Source organism: Nomascus leucogenys, chromosome 18, assembly GCF_006542625.1.
Source record: "Nomascus leucogenys isolate Asia chromosome 18, Asia_NLE_v1, whole genome shotgun sequence".
Lineage (NCBI taxonomy): Eukaryota > Metazoa > Chordata > Mammalia > Primates > Hylobatidae > Nomascus > Nomascus leucogenys.
In genome coordinates, this window is record NC_044398.1 from 52,529,608 (window position 1) to 52,548,988 (window position 19,381).

Here is a 19,381-nt window from a genome sequence, read left to right on the forward strand (position 1 = left end):
GATTCCTTTCTCCTCATATTTCTTAATACTTTTTATTTTAAAAAAGTAGAGACAGGGTCTCATGTATTGCCCAGGCTGGTCTCGAACTCCTGGCCTCAAGCAATCCAGGCTATGCTCCCTTCTCGCTCCAAACCACCTGGCACTCACCGGTAGGATGGTTTCTGCCAACCTTGTGGCCAATCTGGCAGCTACTATGAAGTCTGGGAGATTGCTTCTCAGACACCTGGTTCCAGTTTCAGCCTTTCCCCACCAAGGACCAGAACTGGTGCATGTTGAGTTCATGGGTTCTGCCCTTGCTCCCAAGGGCAGTGAAGGGGTGGCCTGCCCCTCCACACCTGTGGGTATTTCTAGTCAGGTGGGACGAGAGACTGAGAAAAGAAATAAGACACAGAGACAAAGTACAGAGAAACAACAGTGGGCCCAGGGGACCAGCACTCAGCACACCAAGGACCTATACCAGCACCGGCCTCTGAGTTCCTCAGTTTTTATTCATTATTATTTTCATTATTTCAGTAAAAAGGAATGTAGTAGGAGAGCAGGGTGATAATAAGGAGAAGGTCAGCAAAAAACATGTGAGCAAAAGAATCTATGTCATAATTAAGTTCAAGGGAAAGTACTATGACTGGACGTGCACGTAAGCCAGATTTATGTTTCTCTCCACCCAAACATCTCAGTGGAGTAAAGAATAACAAAGCAGCATTGCTGCAAACATGTCTCACCTCCCACCATAGGGCGGTTTTTCTCCTATCTCAGAACTGAACAAATGTACAATCGGGTTTTATACCAAGACATTCAGTTCCCAGGGGCAGGCAGGAGACAGTGGCCTTCCTCTATCTCAACCGCAAGAGGCTTTCCTCTTTTACTAATCCACCTCAGCACAGACCCTTTACGGGTGTCGGGCTGGGGGACAGTCAGGTCTTTGTCATCCCACGAGGCCATATTTCAGACCATCACACGGGGAGAAACCTTGGACAATACCCTGCTTTCAAGGGCAGAGGTCCCTGCGGCTTTCCACAGTGCATTGTGCCCCTGGTTTATTGAGACTAGAGAATGGCGATGACTTTTACCAAGTATACTGCTTGTAAACATTTTGTTAACAAGGCATGTCCTGCACAGCCCTAGATCCCTTAAACCTTGATTTCATACAACACATGTTTTTGTGAGCTCCAGGTTGGGTCAAAGTGGCTGGGGCAAAGCTACAAATTAACAACATCTCAGCAAAGCAATTGTTTAAAGTACAGGTCTTTTTCAAAATGGAGTCTCTTATGTCTTCCCTTTCTATATAAACACAGTAACAGTCTGATCTCTCTTTTTGTTCCCTACAGGCAGAGTGCGAGTCACACTCCAAATTCAAGGACATTGCATGCCATCTCTTGACCACAGGCTCATCCAGGCTCTAAGACCTTTATGTACCTTTATTCCTAAAGCCTCTTGGTCAACACAGGCACTGGGAATAAGTTAACAAACAAAAACACACCTTAGTGCTGCAGTCCCAAAGACACAGTCTGGCCAGGGTGTATGTGGGGAATGTGCTAATTCTTTATGAGAATGGAAGGTAAGGAAGACACTTGAACAAACAGTTACACCTAATCCAGGGCCACACCAGTGCCTCCTGGTCTAGTTCTCCTACTTTCAATGACAATGTAATGCATAAATTGATCAAACCAATTTTATATTATTAATTTCACTTTGTTTCCGGAATAGGCAAGATTGATAGAGTAGGTAGTCATGTATCTCTTAATGATGGAGACATATTCTGAGCATTGTGTCATTAGGCGATTTCGTTGTGTGCAAACATCACAGAGTGTACTTACACAAACCAACGTGGTAGAGCCTGCAACACGCCTATGCTGTATGGTACAGCCTATTGCTCCTAGGCTATAGATCTGTACAGCAGGTTACTATACTCAATACCATAGGCAATAGTAATATAATGTATTTGTGTATCTAAACACAGTGACAAAGGTACAGTAAAAACACAGTATTATCTTATGAAACCATCATCATATGTGATCTGTAGTTGACCAAAACATTATGTGGTGCATGATAATTCTTAATTGGGCATATGAGTCCACTGAGGCATCAAGTGATTCAGTGACTCCTAAATGTTGACTGGTGAGTTGTGGAACCAGGATTAGAACTTTCACTCTGGTCTATGTCTACTATGTTGCAAATTCTGTTTTTCTGGGTTATGTAAGTTTTTGACTTTTATATTATAGTGAAATAGGACTAACTTTGTATCAGGAGTTTAGGGATCCATGAAAATTGTATGCTTAATTTGATGTGCATGTAAGATCCTCCTTATGAGATGACTTACAATTTTCATGAAGTTTCTAAAAGGGTCTGTGTAACCAAAAAGGTTAAGAACGCTGGCGTGCTGTGTGTGTCAAAATGAGACTGAGGTCAAGTCTAGAGTGACCTTTTTACGGACTGTAAATAGGGGATTGTAAACCCAGAGAATATGGATGTTTGGGTGGGAATAATCATTTCATTCTTCAGAGTCAGACAGCATTGGAGCGGCCACCTTCCTGAGAAGGTGGTATACGTGCTTATAGCTCTACAAGTGCATTTGGACAAGCTTAGAACCTTAGATCGAGGATTCTTGAAGATCATTAAACCTGAGGGTCCACAAATCTGGCTACACATTAGAATCATCTGGGGAGCTTTGAAAGACACCATGTCTGGGACCAACCCCCAGGGATTTCTATTTTAATTGTCCTAAGACTCTGGCTTCTGTATTTATTTTTAAAGCTCCTCAGATAGTTCTCACGGACCAGAGTTAGGATTACCAATCTTCTAAACGAGTAGTTATCAACCTTGGCTGAACAATGAAATCACTCGGGGAGCTGTAAGAAGTCCTCTTGCCTGAATCTCACCCTCAGATCTTCTGATTTAATTTGTCAGGGGTGTGCTGGGCATCAGGAATTTTTTAAATGACCCCAGGTGATCTTCACAGGCACTCCAATTTGAGAACCATTGTTGGGATCTAATCCGACACTTCCTGCTGCAAAGAAAACCAAGTCAAAGAGAAGTGGCCTAAGGTCATAGGGCTAAGACAGAACCAGGATTAAACCTAGGACCCAGCTCTAGGCTTGGACTCTATGGTTCACCTAGTCAAGGTCCATGGAGTTAACTTAGGCAGTTCAGGGTGGATCTGAGAAAGGGAGCTCGTCAGGGACAGGCCTTGCTTCTCTCTTTGATTAGAGAGAAACATATAAACATACATATAAGTTTTTGAATGAATGTTGTCCTGCTTAAGGGATGAAATCCCAGTGTTCTGGCCCAGATGCACGGTTCCCTGTGACCCCTCAGATTGGTAGCTAACTCTATAGGAGACGACCTCTAAGATGAGCCCCAACAATCCCTGTGTCTGTATTCACACCCTTGTGTGATCCCTGCAATAGAGTACGGCTAGACCCAGAGATTTACTTCTAGTGAACAGAATATGGCAGAAGGGATGTGATGCTACTTCTGAGATTATATTATAAAGAGATAGTAGCTTTTGTCTTGCAAACCTCTCTTGCTTACTTCTTTATTGCTCACTTTGATAGAAGCCAGTTGCCATGTAGTGAGCTGTTCTATGGACCCCCATATGGCAAAGAACTGAGGAAAATTCATGGACCAACAGTCAGTAGGGAACTGAGACCCTTAATCCAATAGCCTGGGAGGAACTGAATTGTGCCAGCAACCATGTGAGTGAGCTTAGAAGTGGATCCTCTCTCAATTGAACCTTCAGATGAAACAGCAGCTCTAGCCAATAACTGTATTACAGCCTAGTAAGACTTTGAGGCAGTTACCCAATAAGCCATGTCTGGACTCCTGACCCACAGAAACTGTGAGATAGTGTTTGTTGTTTCAAACAACAATTTAAGTTTTGAAGTAATTTGTATGCAGAAATAGATAACTATTACAAAGTCCATGCATAAAAGTTCTTGTCATGTTATAGTTGTTGAAACCAAGATATCAAAAGACTAAATGTATTTTCCATAGTCAACTGGGGAAGCAGTGACAAAACAAGAAATGGAGTTTAGATGCCAGTGGATTCCCAGACTTATTCTCTCCTATATTAAGGGTAATGACATTTTGCATGAAATAATGCTAGTAGAACCCACAAGGTTGTTAGCCATGTTACCTTCCTTACCTTCCCTTGACTTTCTTTTTAAATCTCTTTATACAGTAACCGTTGAGCACTGAGCCTTTTCCCCAGAAATATTATTCTTTTAACAATGCAACTTTGTCTTTTCTAAAACAAAGAGATCCCAGGCATTCAGTGTGCATTCTAAAAAGTGAGATGCTGAGGCATGGGAGGAAAGTGACTTTCAAATAAGCACATAATGATCAAGTAATCATCTCTCTACCTTTCACGCTGAGAACAGTCACAAATATTTCATTCCTGAGACTCTTGTTCCCAAATTGACAATGCTTCAATAAGCACCTTTTTGTACTTTCTTCTTAATCAAGTAGAAAGAAAAACCATCATAAACACAAGAGGGGTATTTTCCCTTCTAGTCAAAGTGTGTAGCCAGGAGCCCCAGCATTCTTTCCACAGAGAGATAGTATGGTTCTAAACTATCACTTAGGCGACTGAGCACAGTATTTGGATAGAAGGATGCTTTGTATCAACCATGCCAATTTAAAAAAATCATTGAAGAAATCTAACATGCACTTTAGTAAGAGTGAAGAACTAGTAATGTTAGGATATATTCTAATACCTAACATTAGGATAAAATCTAACCTAATATTGGTAATATCAGGTCAGAGTACTCCCACTTAATAGGAATTGGATATGAGCAGAAGTTCTTTGACAGAAAACTGAGGATCAGAAGTGTAAATATTTGTCTAAGGCCATAAACTGAGTTTCCACTGGAATCAGGACTTAATTCCACAATGCACTTTACCCTCTTAATTCTGGCTACTATTCTTATCTCAGAGAGAAGACTCATTGACCTTGAAAAACTCTTCCTGAGGAGGTCAATGTGAGAAAGAGGAGGCATGCCACTTGAACAAATTGTCTGCCATATAGCCACACACAGTAAACAAATCTCATAAAAGCTTTTGAAACAAAAGCAAGACTATGAAGAGATAAAACTTAGCTTTACTAAGTTAAATCAGAAGAAAAAAAGACAGATCTAGAAGATACTATTTCCAAAACACATATTCTATAAGCTGAAATGGAAATGCAAGTGGCCAGCTTTCTTTTATTCTTTCACTGGCCAAGGGGGAGCAACGTGTCGTGCAGGGCCACTTCACCACCAAGGACTCTGACTGCTTCTCCACCTCCAGGACAAGCACTGAGGCCAATTCCACCTCCAGTCTGCTGGTCTCCCACATTCACACAGGGCCATTTCACCACTGCTTCCCTGCCTCCAAGAGGAGCACTGAGGCCAATTTCACCTCGATTCTGAATGTCTCCCACTTTGGTGCAGGGCCATTTCACCGCAGAGGACTCCGACCACTTCTCCACCTCCAGGACGAGCACCGAGGCTGATATCACCTCCATTCTGGTGGCCTCACACAGCAACTCGCTGCTGAACCCAGACATCTTTGCTGAAGTCAGTTGACTGGACAGTACAGTGCAGGATCTGCATGTGGCGCAGGGAGACACAAGCCAGATCCAGTACCAGCAGGTGTGCACGAGGTACAAGATGCTCTGCGTGGTGTCCCCAACCCGCTCCTGTACGCCTGGCAGGTGGACAAAACGCTCGACCTGAGCAGCATCTCCTTCCCCATCTATAACCATGGTGGACACCCCCTCTACTTGACCAGCTTCTTCAGAGGACACATCTTTGGGGACAGCCTAGGAATGGGCCAGTTACTCCTGAGGGCCAAAGCCATGCAGCTGCTGTACTGTCTGAAGACCGAGCACCCTGAGGACGATGTGCAGAGCAAGCAGTGGCTCACCCACTTCCTTGACCAATTTACCAACATTAAGAACAGCCTGGCCTTGAAGAAAATTGAGGTGCCTGGCGGTTTGGGTTTACAAGGAGGCCAGGAGAAGGTGGGAGGGATGAGGAAGACTTGCGCCCAGAACTCTAACAAAAGTACTGCCTGACTACTTGATGGGGTCCTTGCCTCAAAGCCGGGTTTGTTCTGCCGTATTTGGTACTCAATCCAATTTTCTTAACACTGACAGATGCTAGAAATCGTGAATCCTGGGTAACATTCTAGTCGATAACACAAATCCTATGTCCACCAGATGGGCCAGTTCAGTACAGACACTGATCTTCACATTTAATTTTGGGGTTTGGTTTCTAATAAAATTAAAGTACTTTGAAATTCTACTTTTAGTTAAAGTCTTCACTGGTTTTGGGGAGCCTCCTAAAACTTGTTTGGAGCTCACTGGGATTAAAGAAGAAAAACAAACTTTTAAGTAAAAGTTAATGATGTTAAGGTAACTAGCTCAGCATTTTTCAAGTTAGATACATATGAAGCACCTGGCTTAGTGTGAGGTACATTATCAGCTGTTCAGTTATTGTTGGGTCAGCAACTGTATTAACATTTATAAATAGATAGAGGACCAGTGGTGTTGGCAGCGTCAGGGCATGGCCCAGGCAGGAGCAGCAGCCACAGCGTTCATCTGCCTATGGAGGAAGAGGCAGCCTTGGCAGGTCAACTGTGTTGCTCCAAGTGACATAATGTCATGATTTTGATGGCTGAAGTGTTTTGCCTTGTGTACATACTAGAGTTTCTTGATGTCTTCATTTGTGGATGGACAGGTTCATCTGTGTTGCTCCAAACAACATAATTTCATTATTCTGGTAGCCAAAAAGCATTTCCCTTCAGTGTATATACCAGAGTTTCCTGATCCCTTCATCTGTGGATGGACAGGTTTCTCTACGTGGTTGCGGATGACAGGGTTTCCCAAAGCTTTATGGCTGAAGAGTATACCATCATGTATCTAATACGGCAGTTTCTTTACCACTTCATCTGTGGATGGACAGGTTCATGTGATTCCTGCATTGTCTGGAAGAAGCAAATACAGAACAGAGCTGGAAGAAAAATGCCTAAATCAAATCATTGCAGATTCTTACTAAAGATGAGCTCGTAATTCCAAATAATAAAACATATGATCAATGAGAGAGAACAGAAAATGTGAGCAACCAGATTTGATCAATCTGAACAAGAATATAAATAAGTGTAATTAAACAAATTAAGGACATAAAAGTATAAAGTAGAAATCAAGAAGTAGATTTGCAATAGAACCAAATAGAACTTCTAGAAGTAAAAATTACACACACAGAGAATCTAAGGTCCGTTGGTCATACTGAGCAGCAGACTGAATACAGCTGGAAAGAATTAATACGCTAAAAAATAAAACCAAGGAAATTAACCAGGAGGCAGCGCAGAGAGAGAAAGCTCTTGTCTAAAAATGTCTTTATTTTGTCCTGTTGAATTACTAATTTAGATTGCTGGAAAGAGACTTGTAAGTTTACTGTTGTCTTCCCTTGGCACAGTTGATATATTATAGACTTTCTTTTATTGTAAAAAAAAAAAAATAAAGACTTTTAAATAAGCCTGGTGAAAGAGACACCTGCTGGAAAGAGCCTTCAAAGACTAGGCCTACCTCAAATGATATTTATGCAACCGAAATAGTAGAAGACACCAACCTAATAACAATTTACAAAAAGTTATAATCTTTTTTCTTTTTCTTTTCTTCTTTTTTTTTTTTTTTTTTGAGACAGTCTTGCTCTGTCGCCCAGGCTAGAGTGCAGTGGTGTGATCTCAGCTCACTGCAACCTCCACCTGCCAGGTTCTAGTGATTCTCACACCTCAGCCTCCTGAGTAGCTGGGATTACAGGTGTGTACCACCACACCTGGTTTTTTGTATTTTTAGCAGAGACAGGGTTTCACCATGTTGGCCAGGCTGGTTTCGAACTCCTGACCTCAGGTGATCTGCCCGCCTCGACCTCCCTAAGTGCTAGGATTATAGGAGTGAGCCACTGCACCCAGCCAAAAGTTATAATTTCTACAGCTATTAATGAGAACAAGATATCACAGTTTTAGGCTGGGCATGGTGGCTCATGCCTGTAATTCCAGCATTTTGGCAGGCTGAGGCAGGTAAAGTGCTTGAGCCTAGGAGTTTGAGACCAGCTTGGGCAAACTGGTGAAACCCCATCTCTACTAAAAATACAAAAATTAGCCAGATGTGGGGGTGCACACCTGTAGGTGTCTTGCTGTGTTTTCCAGGCTGGCCTCAAACTCCTTGGATCAACTGATCCTTCTGCCCCAGCCTCCCGAGTAGCTAGAAGTACATCCATGTGAATCCAGAAGGAAACTACTAGAGTTAATAAATTCAGCACAGCTTCAGGATACAAGATCAACACACAAAAATTAGTTGTTTTTCTGTACATGTACAATTAACAATCTAAAAAGGAAATTAAGAAGGCAATTCCATTTAAATAGCACTAAACAAATAAAATGCTTAGGAATAAATTTAACCAAGGAAGTAAAAGACCTGCATGCTGAATACTACCAAACATTGGTAAAAGAAACTTAAAAAGACCTAGGTAAATGGAAAGATCTTTAGTTCCTGGGTTGGCAGACTCAATATTGCTAAAATGCCAGTCCTATTTAAAACAATCTACAGATTCAATGCAATCCCCATCAAAAATCTGACAACCATTTTTCCCCCCAGAAATAGAGAAGCCAATCCTTAAATACAAATGGAATTGCAAGGAGTCTCAGATGACCAAAATAATCTTGAAAAAGAACAGAGTTGGAGGACTCAGTATTATTCAGCCATAAAAAGGAATGCAGTTCTGATACATGCTACAAGGGTGAACCTTGAAAACATTATGCCTAGTGAAATGAGCCAGTCACAAAAAGACAAATATATGGTTCCACTTATATGAAATCTTTAGAATAGGAAAGTTCACAGAGACGAAGTAGATTAAAAGTTAACTGGCAACGGGGGGCTGGTGGTGATGGGGAGTTACTGCAGAATGATAACACAGTTCCTGTTTGGGGTGATGAAAAATACTTGGGAACAGATAGTTTTGATGGTTGCATGACAGTGTGGATGTAATTAATGCCACCAAATTATACATTTAAGAGTTGTTACAACAGCATATTTTATGTCATATATATTATATTTTACCACAATAAAATATTTTTCACAAAGTAAGAGATTTAAAAACTAATCAAAGCTTTTTACCTGCAGCATGATGTGACTGCAAGCAGTATGATGAGAACATATGCCAGGTGAAAACAAAGCAACTGCTGTCACAGACATTGTCTCAAATTCCAGTTGTCTGGAAAGCGATGTAAAGTGGACCACCTGCCACAAAAATATACTCAGGTAAATAACTTTTAATTCCAGTATTTGTGTGTGAGTTACAAAAACTATTGCAACACTTTATGTTAGTGATGAAACAATATGTTAAAATTCAGTAAAAGATTAAAATACACGGAATATGATTTTAGAAGAGAGAAAATAATATAGATTTGCTTCTTCCCACAAATCTATGAGTTCCTCCTAAAGTTTCTTTCAGATTCAAAGTTTAAATAAAACTCCTGAATATACAAAATCCGAATTCACAAAAAAAGAAAAGCAAAAGGAGCTCTTGGCTGGGCGCAGTGGCTCACACCTGTAATCCCAGCACTTTGGGAGGTCGTCGTGGGCCAGATCACTTGAAGCCAGGAGTTCGAGACCAGCCTGGCCAGCATGGTGAAACCCCACCTCTACTGAAAATACGAAAATTAGCCCGGCGTGGTGGCACACGTTTGCAGTCCCCCTTAAGGTCTGGAGGCTGAGGTGGGAGAATTGCTTGAACCTGGGAGGTGGAGGCTGCAGTGAGCCTAGATGATGCCACTGCACTCCAAGCTGAGTGACAGGGTGAGACCCTGTCTCAAATTTAAAAATAAAACAAAGAGCTCTTCCTTACAGAATTCCAAATAAGATATGTAGACAGAGTGATGGCATTTGAAAAAAATTGTCATTTGACAGCCACCACAATTAGAATGGCAAGATCATATATTGTCCTTCTCGCTTTTCACAGGCAAGAAGTATCAATGGATGCTAAAATAAGAGGGCAAAGAATACGATGAAAAGGAGGATATCTAATATAGTTTCGATGTATCTCTCCAAAAGAAATATATTCATTACAAGAGGAAAAATAATAACTTCACAGAGGAAAAAGTTGGCATGTATCACCCAATAGTAACCAAAGTTCCACCACCAGTAAATGGGACAAACAGACATCATGTGCCTCCTGACACTGTGCTCTGAGAAACACTTCTGTGGAATTCCTGCCAAAAGTGCATAACCTGAATCCAACCATAAGGACACTGAATATATGTAAATTAAGGGGCATTCTACAAAATAATTGTTTACTCTTCAAAAATGTCAAGGCCCTGGAAAGACAAAGACTGAAGAACTGTTCAGATTAAAAGAGACTGAAGAGTGGCCAGGCGCAGTGGCTCACGCCTGTAATCCCAGCACTTTAGGAGGCCAAGGCAGGTGAATCACCTGAGATCAGGAGTTCGAGACCAGCCTGGCCAACATGGTGATACCCCATCTCTACTAAAAATACAAAAATTAGCTGGGCGCAGTGGCACGCACCTGTAATCCCAGCTACTTGGGAGGCTGAGGCAGGAGAATCGCCTGAACCCAGGAGGCAGAGGTTGCAGTGAGCTGAGATCGCACCATTGCACTCCAGCCTGGGCGACAGGGAGAGACTCCATCTCAAAAAAAAAAAAAAAAAAAAAAAAAAAAAAAGAGACTGAAGAGAAATAACTAAATTCAATGCATGATCCTGAACCCAAAACAATTATTTGTCTTTTGCTATATAGGACATTAATGGGATAACTGATAAAATCTGTGTATAGACAATAGAGGTGTATCCATGTTGATTTAAGAAATATACAAAGTATGTAGACATTTTAAAGACATCATGTCTGCAATCCACTCTCAAATAATTCATTTTAAAAAATCAGAAAAAAATGCATTTTTTTAAAAGAATACTGTGTGTGTATATATAGACAGAATGATAAAGCAAATGTGACAAATATTAACATTTGGATGGAGTAATTTAGTAGGATACACAAGAATTATTTTTGCTATTTTTACAAATACATGAGTCTGAAAAAATAGACATACAATAAATGTAAACAAATAAAGGCAGTTAAGATAAACTATTTGCTTTCCCTAATAATACTGCTAGGATCATCTTTACTATACTCTCATCAGATCATCAAATTTAAAATTTTATGATTTAAATTTTAAAGCTCAGGAAAAAAAAAGTATTCTCTCTCCCCCAAACCTCCCAATTTACAGATGAAGTTAGCAAGTCAAGATTACACCTAATTCAAGGCAAAGCCAAAACTATTATCTAGCTCTGACTCAGCTCAGCTACCTTTCAACTATTCCAAGTGGTCTTTTCATTCCTTTATGTTGTTGTCTATGGTCTAAACACATGACACCAAAATACTTACCTCTATCTTCTCATATATTTTCATAAGTTAGTGTGACTAACCACTTTCAGGCCATCTAAATTTTATCTTTAAAAGGCATTTAAGTATCATTGCTCCAAACAGTCCTTAATAACTAATATGAATACATATGTAAAGATCAGAATACATGTCAAACACTGTAGCAAATGCTGAACATACAAAATTAATGTACTCTACTGTTAGGTCCATGATGACAGAGACCAAGGTTATGTTATTCAATATTATAACCCCACCTCTTAGTAACAGTGCCTGGTATACAGTAAGTACTCAAATAACTGTTGTATATTGCAAAATAAAAGACAATCCATAATAGAGGAAAGAAATGAGTGTATAGATAACCATAATATCAGCAGTTTTAATAAAGTCCCATGATATAACAGATAAGGAAATTATTTTCTCTTGGTAAGATCTAGAAGGGCTTCAGAGATTTAATGATACCAAAGTTAAATCTTGAAGGACAAATAAAATGTCAACAGACATGGAGGTGGTGGGGTGGTAAGAGGAAGGTAGAAGGATTTAGATAAAAAAGCCCAAAGGCAAGAAAATGTTAGACATTTCTATTGAATTTTTAAACACAGGCTCACCTATTGTTGCCGCAAGTTCTGGATCAAACGTATCATCTGTGAACCTCAAGAGCAGGCTGAAAGAGATATTAAAAAGACAGGTTGGGAATTAGAATTTTTCTTTCTAATCATATGATAAGTGTGTTCATGATTATTATATCCAGTCACAAATTATTAGATGCAGATAAAAATAACTGATGGAGGCCTGCTCCTAGAATTACTGCCTCAGAGCGGTACACACAGAAGAATTAAATTACTAGAAAGGCAATTTAAAAACTGCCAAGAGCAAAGTAGTTTACTATTAAATATATTCCCCATGCTCTTCTACACAATCCCCCAAGTACAAAAGGTGGGGGTTTTTGTTGCTGTTTTTAACTGTTCTGGTATGTCCTGAGAAAATGATATTAGCAGCATGTCATGCTTTAACTGACATGGATGAAAAGAGAAAAAATAAAGTTTCTTGGAATGCAACAAAGTAAAGTAACTTAAAAAAATCAGATGTGTAATCCACTTTAAATTCAAGCACAAACAGAAAGATATCAAAGCCTAGCATTCTGTAACAGGCAGTATGGCTACCACCGAAGTGGGAAGAAAAGACACAGTAAAAAGAGAGGTAAAAAAAAAAAAAAGATCACAGGACAGAGTAGGTATACTCAGGCAAACACCAGGTAGGGTTTATAAAACCAAGTAGGCAACTGGAAGCTATTGAAGGCTTTTAAAGAAAGTTATGACAAGAACTGTTCTTTGTTTTGAAAAGTTAATGCCAACAAAAAATGGAAGAAAAATCAACAGAAGACAACTGCCACGGTTATGGCTGGAGAGAACAAAGGACTAAACCTAGGAAATGGTAAGAAACTAGAAAGGAAGGATACAGGCAAAAGACACCAGATTAGAAGGGTACTCAAAGATTTTCCATCTTCCAGAATTATTTTACTAACTACGAAGCAGAAGTGTCAGTTATTAGAAGCTCTTCAAAAATAAAAGCTAATGTTAAAGCCCTAAATTTTAAAATCACTCAACTTCACTCGTTAACTTCTAAAGTATAAGTCCGTTCTGTTGACCTGTTTGTATTAATAAAATCAAAGAAACAGTCATCAGATGTCTAAATTATAGAAAAATCTTATGAATATTCCTAATATTCTAATTTCTAATTAGATTCTAATATTCATAAGGTTGTGATTACTGCTGCTAGAGGTATGTTTTGTCCACAGAGCATTCTGCAAAACATAATGACCTCCTGGTAGTTTCCAAACCCAGTGTCATTAATTATATTTGAAGGATTAACTCTACCTTGGTTTTGTTTTCTTGTGTTTACCATAAAACGAGCACCACAGAATCAAAGTAAAACAGGAGTCAAATTCTAGATTTCTCTATTTCACATCTTAACTATATTTACTTACTTCAAACATAAGTTAGGTGACAGCACTAATAAGACTCTAAAATAAAACCTATAAAAATTTTCTTCTCTCCCAACATAGTTACCCATAATTTAAGAATAGAAAAGATACATATCTACACGTGGTCACCACAGAAAATATTATTACAAAAACATAAGTTAATATAACCTTGTAGAGTAGTGGTAATAATAACAATAATAAAAGTAATAATAATGACATTGAGTATTATTTATTGAACATATGGCAATGTGCAGACAAAAAGCCAGAGGTTTTTCTCTCATGATTGCTAATCCTTACAACAGCCATTGTCATTAATGGTACTTTGTCAGGAGAAGCAGGGAATTGGTGGCATGGTGTGAAGCAACAAATTTTAATACAGGCTCTGGGTATACATCAGAAACAAAATGTATTCTAAATTCCATGTGTGCATTTTTCTAGGCAGAGAGTCCATTTCTCTATTTATTAGACTTTGAAAGGGGCAGAGAGTCCATTTCTCTATTACATTTTGAAAGGAATTGGCAATCTCAAAATGATTAAGAAGGACCCTTTTTTTTTTTTTTTTAAAGAGACAGGGTCTCACTTTGTCACCCAGGCTGGAATGCAGTGGCACAATCCCAGCTCACTAATCCTCCCACCTTAGTCCCCCAAGTAACTGGCATGACAGGTGTGCATCACCATGGCCAGCTAATTTTTTTATTTTTCAGTTTTTTAGAGGCATGGTCTTGTTATGTTGCTCAAGCTGGTCTCGAACTCCTGGCTTCAAGTGATCCTCCTGCCTCAGCCTCCTGAGTACCTAGGATTACAGGATGAGCCACCGCACCTGGTAGAAGCACCATTCTTATAATATTGTATACTTACACCTTCATATTTCAAAGTTAAAGGAGCAAAATGCTTTCCATGCAGAGGTAGAGATGGAAGGAGTAACTACCACCATGGCACTTAGATAAGACCAAATTTACAACAAACAGAGTGTGATTATAACTAATCTGCATTTCTTTATCTACGAATGAAATTCACTAAAATGAATGGCAAGGCTAGGGGCATAGGAGGGACAGCAATTTACAAAACAGGTCTCTCTAATCCCTTCCAGTTCTTGATACACTCTGCTACCTCTACCTCACCGGGCCTAGCTACAGAATCGGAGTTTCTAGATTTAACACTAGATAGGGTTTGAGAGGTTTCTATTCCAACCCCCTCACTTTCGAAATGAAGGCCTAGAGCATTCAAGGATCACACACAAGACCACACAAGTGGCAGCCCCAGTTTCATAATCCTGATCTGCTGATTACTATCATATACCCTTTAGGCTCCAACACCATGAAATACACTAGAAAGTAATCCACTAATTCGGCTTAAAGATATCCTTTGTTGTGCAATAATTCCCCAACAACATGAGTGCTATTTCACTTCCACTAGCTCCAGCTCTATAAAGAAACAGAACAAAGTTGGTAAAAACGACCCTTTAAGGTCACATCCATGACAAATGTTTCTGTACTAACTCACTTTAAAAAGTATAGGCTTCTATTTTAGTGGAGTCATTTATTCTCATCTTATCCAGAAAGGTAAGTGTTTAAGGTTCTTTTTCACAGCATATCACATAGGCCAATAATGTATATCTAGCCAGACAAATAAGACACCTTTCTCACTAAATGCAGTCCTTTCACGAAAGAGGTAAAGTGTCAAAATTTTGCAGTGAGCAGTTGATAATCCACTACTTCACATTGAGGAAAAAGTTTAAAAAAGATTAGGCCTAAATACATTTCTTTCTAGGGAGTGAACTAGAGAGACTGATAAATCCCACTTAACAGACCTTATTCTAAAAAGGGACTCTCAGCTGGGTGCCATGGCTCATGCCTGTAATCCCAGCACCCTGAGGGGCCAAGGCTGGAGGATGGCATGAGCCCATGAGTTCCAGACTAGCCTGGGCAACATAGGGAAATCCCATCTACAAAAAAAAATTTTTAAAGTAGAGCAGGGTATGGTGGCTTATGCCTATGATACCAGCATTTTGCGAAGATCCATTGAGGGCGGGAAGATCCATTGAGCTCAGGAGTTCGAGACCAGCCTAGACCCTGTCTCTATAAAAGACCCCGTCTCTATAAAAAACCCTAGCTAGGCATGGTGATTCGTCCCTGTAGTCCCAGCTACTCAGGAGGCTGAGGTGGAGGATTGATTGAGCCCAGGAAGTCAAGGCTGCAGTGAACCGGGATCACACCACTGCACTCCAGCAGGTGACAGAACAAGACCCTGTTTAAAAAAAAAAGCAGTGATGGTGGGGGCAGGGGGGTGGGGAATGAATCTCATTTATATACTCCAGTTAACCTTCCAGAAAATTTTAACCACCCTAACTTGTCGCCCATGCAATACAGTTACATGAAGTGCTAACCAATTTCAACCCAATTTCATGTATTGGGTTGAACTACATGAAATGACAACCAACCATTCGTGACTTCAAATATGCCAATTTCATGTGCCTGAACTTAAATGAGAACCACATGTCAAGGAAAAAAAAAGAGAAATGAAAAAGAAAGATCACAAGATTATGAAATTCCTATTAAGGCAATTTTTATTACATTAACTTTTTAACCCTCAAATATGTATGTGCAATAACAGATGATCATGTAAATAATTTTATTAATCCCTTTTACACACACACACAAATCATACTGGTTTGCTTACCCACAGTGTTTCATTATTCTATTCCTTGGTATGTGCAAATCCCTCTGACTACAGTAGACATAGAGTACATTAAGTGAGGAATACTGGAAAAATGTATTATCAAACTTTAAAAATACAAAAAAATTCAGAATATATTACATAGTAAGCTTTAAAATCCTGAAGTAGCTAAAAAAATAGGACTTTGTAATCTTATTTATTTATTTATTATACTTTAAGTTCTGGGATACATGTGCAGAATGTGCAGGTTTGTAATTTTAAAAGTTACATGAGGAAAGCTTTCATTCTACTTTGTATAAGGATACTTCAATTTATAAAATTTTACATGAATAACAAGTTATTTGAAAGATATGTGTCAGCCAAGCACGGTGGCTCACGCCTGTAATCCCAGCACTTTGTGAGGCCGAGGCAGGTGGATCACTTGAGGTCAGGAGTTCGAGACCAGCCTGGCCAACATAGTGAAACCCTGTCTCTACTAAAATACAAAAATTAGCCAGGCGTGGTGACACACACCTGTAATCCCAGCTACTCAGGAGGCTGAGGCAGGAGAATCGCTTGAACCCAGGAGGCGGAGACTGTGTTGAGCTGAGATCTCGCCACTGCACTCCAGCCTGGGCAACAGAGCGAGACTCCATCACACACACACACACCACACACACACACACACACACACACAAAGATATGTGTATCAGAAGGTGTAGCTAAAATATGAAACTGATTACAGCCCCTGGAGTGTAAATGTGGTTTAAAGATCAGGACGGCCTTGAACATAACCTACTCATAATCAGATGGCAAAAATGACTTCACCTGGAGAACTCTGTTCCAAGACCTGGATGAAATCAGCCCTCTAGCAACAACCACCTAGATCCATGCCTTACCTTATACTCAACTCCATTGTCAATAATATTTTCCCCAAGAAAAAAATAAAAAATGAGAAGACACAACACTAATCTTTTGTCTCCACAGGATGTGGCAAAATGAGAAATAACAATTACACTTTATTTTCAAAGGTGGTCTGACTGCTTCAGCCGTGGACCACTTACACTAAAGAGAAAATTTCCAGCAGTCACAAGATCCAGCAGTTCATTCACAGCTGACTAATAAAAAAGTAAAAAGCGACAATAAGCTGTGCCCAAACAGGCCAGGAAAGGGTCCTAAGGCGTCACGAAACTTCCCGACGACATTATGTCTTTAGAGAAGGCCCCACAGAAACCCTCAAGTGGGAAAGTTACGTCTTCTGGATCTCGGGGTGACAGGCAGCCTGAACCCCGAGGGGCTCGAGGCGAGGCGCCCCCGGCCGGATTCGGGCCCAAACCAGCCCGCCACGCCCTGAGCTTCGCGCAGCAAACCAGCCGGCCGGCCGAGCGGCGGCCCTCGGAATGGTGTTTTCTCGGCGCCACAGGAAGGAGAGCGACACAGAGAACTTGGGCCTGGCAGAGGCCGGGAACCAGGCAGGCGCGGGTGGGGAGAGGGGCGCAGAAGCCGCGGGAGAGCGCGGCCCAGAGGCCGAGGAGGGCGCGAGCGGAGCCGGCCTGAGCCGGGCTGCCATCGTGGACACTTGCAGGGATTGACAGTTCCCACCGCGGCCCAAGAGACAGCGGCCACAGAGGCAGAAAGAGCTCAGCCACCCTCATCACGGCCCGCACGCCCGCCTCACCTGGACTTGCCCACCCCACTCTCACCGATGATGAGGCTCTTCAGGGTGCAATACGTCCTCGTCCATCCTGACCCCGCTGCACTCCGAGCCCAGCTGGCCGGCCGGGTGCGCCTCTCAGCTATTCAGCAGCGGGAGCTGCCGCGCATGTGCGCGCTCCAAGGCCGCGCACTCCCAGAATTCCCCCGCGTTTTTCCGGAGGGCGCTTTCCTTCTGTGTCTTTGCTGACATCGTGGGCTCTGAATCCGCTCCGACCTCAGCCCAGCTCTCTTTCTGTCTTGTCAGTGGGAGAGGACTGAGTCAGGAGAATATCAAGCTGTTTTATTTCAGCAATGCTCATAACAGCTGTACTGCGGTGGGAAAAGCGCTGTGCTTTAAGCCTCTTACCTTAAATTTAGGTTGAACTCTACCATATAACTGCCTTGTCATACTGCTCAGCCTTCTGAGCATTTCTCCATCTCAGAGAGAGACACGAAGGCTTCTTAGAACAACTGCTTCTTATTGTTATGAAGGTTAAATGAGTTACTTTGGGAAGACAGATTAATCACAGTGCTCTATAAAAGGTGTGATCAAGTATTAACTTGCTGGCTTCCCCTCTGTTAGAGTGGGGAGCACCCTTTACACGATAATTCATCTTGAAAGGGAGGTGTAGACTTCAGGTAGGTCAGGTGCATATAAACTTCTGGTGGTGCAACTTCAAACCAACTCTTCCTCCTGGTAAGAACTGCTGCACTCCAACTGCAGGAAGTGTATTTCTACACCTTGCCTCTTGCATTAAGTTGTAAGTCTTAGTGAAGGGACCAAACCTCATTCATAAAACTTAGCACAGTGCCTGGTACATGGCAGGCACTCAATAAACATCTGTAATCTTGTCTTATCTCCTTATACCTGCAGTTAATGTCATATACAATAGATATTTGATTAAAGAATACACACACATAAAGCTTAGCTGGGTGCTGTGGCTCATGCCTGTAATCCCAGCACTTTTGGAGGCCTAAGCAGGTGGATCATTTGAGCTCAGAAGTTGGAGACCAGCCTGGCTAACATGTGAAACCCTGTCTCTATTAAAAATACAAAAATTAGCTGGGTGTGGTGGCACGCACCTGTAATCCTAGCTACTCAGGAGGTAGAGGCAGGGGAATCGCTGGAATCTTAAGAGGTGGAGGTTGCAGTGAGCAGAGATTGCGCCACTACACTCCAGCCTGGGTGACAGAGTGAGAGATACCATGTCTCAAAAATGAAAAATAAAACAGAATAAGTTAAGAAATTATTTGTTAAATACCTGGAAAAGCTCTTTCACCAGATATCCAAATGGCTTCTTTGCCTACTTCAGATCTTTGCTCAAATGTTGCCTTCTTAAGGAGGCCTTCCCTGTACACCCTACTGAAATATGCAGATTCCTCCAGCATCTCCGAGGAATCCAGAAGCTTGGCATGCTGGCAAAAGGTAAGAATTTCTTACCAGACTTCTGGCCTCTCTCTTTCTCTGTGCAAATCAGTTGAATGAATAGTAAAAATCACTGTTTATCTCCTCTGTAAAGTTTTAATTAATGAGATGAAGGATTTGTGAGGCTAATCTTAAATTGTAGTGAATCTAGTGTGCTTTGTGTGTCTTTCTGTGTTCTATAATGGATAGGGGTG

At 41.0% G+C, this 19,381-nt stretch overlaps 1 pseudogene across 1 annotated transcript; it reads right to left on the reverse strand.

Annotated features, from left to right (window-relative positions):
• Nucleotides 1-3,915: 3,915 nt before the first annotated feature.
• LOC101177275 lies at nucleotides 3,916-17,894 on the reverse strand (annotated as a pseudogene). Its single transcript, XR_001115020.2, has 4 exons — nucleotides 17,745-17,894; nucleotides 12,036-12,091; nucleotides 9,155-9,277; nucleotides 3,916-6,963 (listed from the first exon to the last, which is right to left on the reverse strand). The product of XR_001115020.2 is annotated as an uncharacterized LOC101177275 (transcript).
• Between the last annotated feature and the right edge of the window lie 1,487 nt (nucleotides 17,895-19,381).